This window comes from Schistocerca nitens, chromosome 4, assembly GCF_023898315.1.
Source record: "Schistocerca nitens isolate TAMUIC-IGC-003100 chromosome 4, iqSchNite1.1, whole genome shotgun sequence".
Taxonomy (NCBI): domain Eukaryota; kingdom Metazoa; phylum Arthropoda; class Insecta; order Orthoptera; family Acrididae; genus Schistocerca; species Schistocerca nitens.
The window spans coordinates 109,499,943-109,507,710 of NC_064617.1; the positions used below are offsets into that span (position 1 = coordinate 109,499,943).

The 7,768-nt window shown below is 44.3% G+C and overlaps 1 protein-coding gene across 2 annotated transcripts in view; it reads right to left on the reverse strand.

Moving 5' to 3' along the window:
- The window catches only part of LOC126251731 (15-hydroxyprostaglandin dehydrogenase [NAD(+)]-like), a 115,890-nt gene extending 110,855 nt beyond the window's left edge, over positions 1-5,035 (reverse strand). Inside the window, exon 1 of one of the 2 annotated variants that reach the window (XM_049952336.1) lies at positions 4,954-5,035. The gene's annotated coding sequence lies outside the window, so the exon portion shown is untranslated. The other variant, XM_049952337.1, reaches the window with a different exon arrangement.
- Between the last annotated feature and the right edge of the window lie 2,733 nt (positions 5,036-7,768).

Consider the following 7,768-nt stretch of genomic DNA (forward strand, 5'->3'; position numbering starts at 1 on the left):
ATACTTTACACTTTCTACCAAGCATCTATGCCAGGAAGAGTGGGACACGTACCAAGTGCTAAATGTCTCCTGAAAATTTCTTCTCCACGTTGTTGGTACTGCTGCAGTGCACCAAAAATCGCTTCTTTACTGACTATATGTATTTTGAAACACAGCACAACAGTAGCAACATATTTACTACTATATTGATGTAAATATTGTTATAATTATTTCCTACACTACTGGCCATTAAAATTGCTACAACACCAAGATGACGTGCTACAGACGCGAAATTTAACCGACAGGAAGAAGATGCTGTGATGTGCAAATACTTAGCATTTCAGAGCATTCACACAAGGTTGGCGCCGGTGGCGACACCTACAACGCACTGACATGAGGAAAGTTTCCAACCGATTTCTCATACACAAATCGCAGTTGACCGGCGTTGCCTGGTGAAACGTTGTTGTGATGCCTCGTGTAAGGAGGAGAAATGGGTACCATCTCGTTTCCGACATTGATAAAGATCGGATTGTAGCCTATCGCGATTGCAGTTTATCGTATCGCGACATTGCTGCTCGCGTTTGTCGAGATCCAATGACTGTTAGCAGAATATGGAATCGGTGGGTTCAGGAGGGTAATACCGAACGCCGTGCTGGATCCCAACGGCCTCGTATCACTAGCAGTCGAGATGACAGGCATCTTATCCACATGGCTGTAACGAATCGTACAGCCACGTCTCGATCCCTGAGTCAACAGATGGGGACGTTTGCAAGACAACAAGCATATGCACGAACAGTTCGACGACGTTTGCAGCAGCATGGACTATCAGCTCGGAGACCGGGGCTGCGGCTACCCTTGACGCTGCATCACAGACAGGAGTGCCTGCGATGGTGTACTCAACGACGAACCTGGGTGCACGAATGGCAAAACGTCATTTTTTTCGGATGAATCCAGGTTCTGTTTACAGCATCATGATGGTCGCATCCGTGTTTGGCGACATCGCGGTGAACGCACATTGGAAGCGTGTATTCGTCATCGCCATACTGGCGTATCACCCGGCGTGATGGTATGGGGTGCCATTGGTTACACGTCTCGGTCACCTCTTGTTCGCATTGACGGCACTTTGAACAGTGGATGTTACATTTCAGATGTGTTACGACCCGTGACTCTACCCTTCATTCGATCCCTGCGAAACCCTACATTTCAGCAGGATAATGCACGACCGCATTTTACAGGTCCTGTACGGGCCTTTCTGGATACAGAAAATGTTCGACTGCTGCCCTGGCCAGCACATTCTCCAGATCTCTCACCAATTGAAAACTTCTGGTCAATGGTGGCCGAGCAACTGGCTCGTCACAATACGCCAGTCACTACTCCTGATGAACTGTGGTATCGTGTTGCAGCTGCATGGGCAGCTGTACGTGTACACGCCAACCAAGATCTGTTTGACTCAATGCCCAGGCGTATCAAGGCCGTTATTATGGTCAGAGGTGGTTGTTCTGGGTACTGATTCCTCAGGATCTATGCATCCAAATTGCGTGAAAATGTAATCACATGTCAGTTCTAGTATAATGTGTTTGTCCAATGAATACCCGTTCATGATCTGCATTTCTTCCAGGTGTAGCAATTTTAATGAGCGGTAGTGTATTACGAGTGGCAGTGGTCAAACACAAAGCGTTAGTAATCTGAAGTCTTTCAGTTTCTGCCAATCGAGAAGTAAGTAGTCCAGCAAGTAAGTGGTTTACAAACAATAAGTATAGATCATACATTTGAACTAGCTTGATTTTAAATCTGGTGCAGGTCTGGATGAAGTAACTGCCGCTAGGAAATGCCTGAGTAGTGCAGAGGAAGCACGTTTTGTACCAAGTATCTACCCTCACTGTGGACAGCTAGCTTTCTTTTCTGACAAGGAGCTGTAGGTACCACTCACTGTATACTGAGAGTCGCTTCATTATTCATTCTAACACCCGTTTTACTCGAACATAACACATGAAAAAGAAACGTGACACTCAAGACTTATTGATGTGAAAGTAGATTTTTGTCCATGATAAAAATGGAAACAGAATGAACGAAATGAATGGACTTGGAGCGTGGTTAGAAATAAGCAGTACAAACTGTCTCATTGATACATTAGTTCGTGGTTTAATAAAACGTCTACAAAAAGTAAATATCTGATACAGGGGCAGATTAATTAAATTTGTGGGTGGGGGTGGTTGCCTACAAGAGAAAGGAGGCCAGGGGTCCTCTCCTTGAAAGTTAAAGAAAAAGATGTTCAAAAACTGCTGTTTTAAGCTGTTTCGATACTTAAAAATACCAGACAATTGCAAAAATGTTTTATGTTAGACAAAATTTTTAAATTTCTTGAAATTTGTAGCATTCACAGACGTTTTCTGAGTAACTTCTATAATTGGTAATAGCAACAAGCTCATGAAGTCTTTAGTTAACACAGAGTTGATAAACAAATTAAAAGAAGGAGTGCGTTTGTCAAGGAACAAGGATATTTCGATCTGTAAAGCGAACTCAATACCGCATGTTAAAAGGCGGCGAGAGAACGTAGTCCAATTGTGAATCGCACAGCTGTTGCTGCTACAGCCATACTGCGTGCACGACGCATCGGGGAACCGACGACATCGCCCCTCCACGATCGACTGTGCTTCGCTGTCAAATCACTTTGTAATTTGATCCAGGTACAGACGTCCAGAGAAATTCAAGGAAATATACACTATCGTTCGCTCAAGATGACTCAGTACATTAACTAGTACGTCTATCCACGAAAACACACTCTTCGGTCCATAAATAAATACAGTAAAACTAAGTTAGTTTCATCAACTAGTTTGATCCATTTACAACCTAAAGATGCTTATCAAGTAAAACGACTGATGTAGAAATTCTCTGTATTTCCTAATCTAACTTTACAGTCGCTGCAACAAAAACAGCCCACCATGGGCGAGAACGTGTAAAAATTTGTGAGTTACCTCAAATAGTGTTACTCTACTAAAATTAATTCCAAAATTAATCAATATTGGAACAAAAAGCACTGGTAACCATAATACGCAAGGAGTCACATGTTGTCTTCTGTTTTTTAGAGAAGAAAGATGTTATTTTTGAAACTTGTTTCATGTCGCACTAAAATGAAGAACTCCACAATGTCAAGACCAAAGCCCCCTTCACGCTGAGCTACCGCTGGCGGAACGTTGTTTCCAAAAGCGGCCTTCACATGACACCACTCGGTGGCGCATTTAAGAGACGACGCCTCGTATTCTCGCCTATGAAAAGTCGGCACGTGACGTCAGCATAGCAGTAGCAGCTACGGATCAACAGCGGTCAGGGTAGCATCAAAAGCTGGTCGCAGCAACAGCGGAAACTGTTCTCAGTGGCGGCGTACCGCGTCGCGCTGTGTTTAAGGCTCAGGCGCCGCAGAAAAGCACTTCTCACGTTCTAACAATACCACTACTTGCAAAGTAGGTTAGAAATCAGATTAATAATGTTGCTTACTCAGCTTATGTTCGCTTTATCGGGCAACAACAAAGTAATTGACTGTGGATGGTATCGTCAGAATGGAAATAATGTAGTCACTATAAAAAAGTCATTAATTTTTAGATTTCGTTCAAGTTGTTATGGTTCATCATGTTGATTCTAGGGTGATTCCACTTTGACTGCTAGAAGGTCCAGATCTGTATTTTAGCAATATTTGAAGACCTAACAAATGTGTTTTTCAGGAAATTATTTATGTTCAAACAATCCCAGATCAGAACAATAGTATGGTAGAAATAATTTTTGAGTTGGCGTTCACGATCCACACTTTTATTAAACTTCTTGTAAATTCACATATGCTTCTTAATTGTCACATCATCAAGAAAACAGTTTTGTATCAGTCTTCATATATTTAATTTCCACTTTAACCAAACACAAGACTTGACTGCTCTTTTACAAAGCGAAATAACAACTTAACTTCTGCAAAAGTGAAACAAAGACTGCTCTGTGCGCGCATTTGCGCCAAAACGGTTACAAGTAAGTCAGAAGAATATGACAGTCTCACAGAAATGAATACACACAAGAACCATATCACTGTAATATATCGATACATCGGAGTACCTATACATTAATAAAACCAAATGTGAATATTGTCACAAAAATATGTCTGTTACTTCGCAGAAAAGTAGTACGATATTACTGGTATCGAGAATTGTGGTTGGAGTGCCGTAATGGTCACGTAAATAAAGGACCATTACAACGTGAAGACAGCCTAACTGTTAGGATATGCCTCTGAATTCTGGGCAGGCAGTCTAACAATAGCAACAATGACAACAATGGGGGCAAAGCAGGTAGTGCCCTAAGGGAAACGCGAAGCGCGTACTGATAAGGCAGATCGGGAGCCCTGCCACGATTTGGCGCCCACAATTCGAACAGGAGGTGGTACACCAGTTACTGGTACAGGTAGTAGTACATTCTCTCGGGCAGACAAATTAAGGTGGCTTGGGGAATACTGAATTAAATGACTCAATCCACTGTCCAAGACTTTAAATTTGCTTGCTTAACTTTGGCGCAGATTACCGAAATTAACATCTGATTTTAATTTAGTTTCAACTCTCGGGGGCGGGGGGATCGCACCAGCTTCCCGCTCCGCCTTTAATCCGCTCTTGATCAGATAGGTTTCGTCCTTTGAAAATTAAAAGATTTAAAAAGGGGCTGGGGGGGGGGGGGGCTTACTAATACCTGATTCCACTCAGGGGTCAAAACCACTGCTCTAGTGGAAACGCTAATTCATAGATTCTAATGAATGGTAGCGAACACCGGCGCACTGTCTGCAAATGCTCGTTCGTTGTGTTTACCTGCATTCACTGCGGTGTGAGGCAGGCTTTTTGGATGCTGCCGGATTAGCGATGCAGATATAGAGTGCGGAAGTCGCCTGCAACCGGTTGGGCCGCGACACGCTTGTTGGCAGCTGCAGCAGCGCCGCGCTATGTCCCCTACCTGTCGCTGTCGCTGATAACTACTGCAGGTGTGGCCGGCTGCGAGCGTCTGCTGCTCCAAGAGACGACTGCCCGCGGCTCTGCCAGACCTCACGGGCGTCGCTTCTCGTGACGTCACCGCAGGAGCAAAGTCCAGAGGCGCGAGATACAGCCGCGTGCCACGTCAGCTGAGAATCCCACAGGCGGCGTCCCACGCCAGCCTCATCGTGCGATCGCTGAGGCTTAACTTCGGCACTGTCCCACCTGAACGGCATTTCGGCGGCCGAACAGCCCGCACGGGCTCTCCCGGCCAACAATGCCGTACGATCGTTTCATTTTGACGTTCGGGGCTCTGGCTGAGTTCCCCTACAACGAACGACGTTCGAATTACAGCTTGCTTGAATCTACATGATGAGCATCATTGATTACAAACATTTATTTCTAAAGAATTATTCTATACAGGGTGGTCGATTGATCGTGACCGGGCCAAATATCTCACGAAATAAGCGTCAAACGAAAAAACTACAAAGAACGAAACTTCTCTAGCTTGAACGGGGAAACCAGGTGGCGCTATGGTTGGCCCGCTAGATGGCGTGGCCATAGGCAAACGGATATCAACTGCGTTTTTTAAAATATTTAAAATAGGAACCCCCATTTTTTTATTACATGTTCGTGTAGTACGTAAAGAAATATGAATGTTTTAGTTGGACCACTTTATTTCGCTTTGTGATAGATGGCGCTGTAATAGTCACAAACATATGGCTCACAATTTTAGACGAACAGTTGGTAACAGGTAGGTTTTTTAAATTAAAATACAGAACTTAGGTACGTTTGAATATCTTATTTCGGTTGTTCCAATGTGATACATGTACCTTTGTGAACTTATCATTTCTGAGAACGCATGCTGTTACAGCGTCAATACCTGTAAATACCACACTAATGCAATAAATTCTTAAAATCGTGTCCGTCAACCTCAATGCATTTGGCAATACGTGTAACGACATTCTTCTCAACAGCGAGTAGTTCGCCTTCCGTAATGTTCGCACATGCATTCACAATGCGCTGACGCATGTTGTCAGGCGTTGTCGGTGGCAAATATCCTTCAACTTTCCCCACAGAAAGAAATCCGGGGACGTCAGATCCGGCGAACGTGCGGGCCATGGTATGGTGCTTCGACGACCAATCCACCTGTCATAAAATATGCTATTCAATACCGCTTCAACCGCTCGCGAGCTATCTGCCGGACATCCATCATGTTGGACGTACATCGCCATTCTGTCATGCAGTGAAACATCTTGTAGTAACATCGGTAGAACATTACGTAGGAAATCAGCATACATTGCACCATTTAGATTGCCATCGTTAAAATGGGGGCCAATTATCCTTCCTCCCATAATGCCGCACCATACATTAACCCGCCAAGGTCGCTGATGTTCCACTTGTCGCAGCCATCGTGGCTTTTACGTTGCCCAATAGTGCATATTATGCCGGTTTACGTTATCGCTGTTGGTGAATGACGCTTCGTTGCTAAATAGGTGCAAAAAATCTGCATCGTCCCGTAATTTCTCTTGTGCACGGTGCCAGAACTGTACACAACGTTCAAAGTCCTCGCCATGCAATTCCTGGTGCATAGAAATATGGTACGGGTGAAATCGATGTTGATGTAGCATTCTCAACACCGATGTTTTTGAGATTCCCGATTCTCGCGCAATTTGTCAGCTACTGATGTGCGGATTAGCCGCGATAGCAGCTAAAACACCTACTTGGGCATCATCATTTGTTACAGGTCGTGGTTGACGTTTCACATGTGGCTGAATACTTCCTGTTTCCTTAAATAACGTAACTGTCCGGCAAACGGTCCGGACACTTGGATGATGTCGTCCAGGATACCGAGCAGCATACATAGCACACGCCCGTTGGGCATTTTGATCACAATAGCCATACATCAACACGATATCGACTTCTTCCGCAATTGGTAAACGGTCCATTTTAACACGGGTAATGTATCACGAAGCAAATACCGTCCGCACTGGCGGAATGTTACGTGATACCACGTACTTATACGCTTGTGACTATTACAGCACCGTCTATCACAAAGCGAAAAAAGTGGTGCAACTAAAACATTCATATTTCTTTACGTACTACACGAATATGTAATAAAAAATGGGGGTGCCTATTTTAAAGAACGCAGTTGATACCCGTTTGCCCTATGGCAGCGCCATCTAGCTGGCCAATCAGCGCCATCTGGTTTCCCCCTTCAAGCCAGACGAGTTTCGTTCTTTATAGTTTTTTCGTTTGACACTTATTTCGTGAGTTACTTTGCCTGGTCACTATCGATGGACAACCCTGTATACAGCAATGTAGTTTGTTACAAATGGTAAATTAGCTCGTGAAGTTTTTATGTCATGTGTTCTGACAGAATCTTCTTCCTTTTCTTTTTCTCTCTTCTTGCAGGTAGCGTAATATTCGAGGGTTGCCCAGAAAGTAATGCACCACATTTTTTTTCTCAGCCGAGAACAATGCTCCGAATGCGAAATGTTACCTATGCGTTATTTGTAGCCTCCCGAGTGAGAGAGAGCCAAGTTTCCGTCACGTCCGACAGATAGCGTAGCTGCGGAACAGTTTCAAAACGGCGCCTGTACGTGATGTACGTTACAAGCAACGTACTGTCATTGAATTTCTCACTGCAGAGAAAGAAACTGTGTGCAAAGTCTGCTGTCGACAAAAGTTTAGTTAATAGCTGGGCATGGAGGGTGAGGTCATCAGGAGGCCGTTCAGCGAAGCACCACGATTTGCAGCGGTTGGGAAGACCATCCACGGTTGTCACACCTGACGTG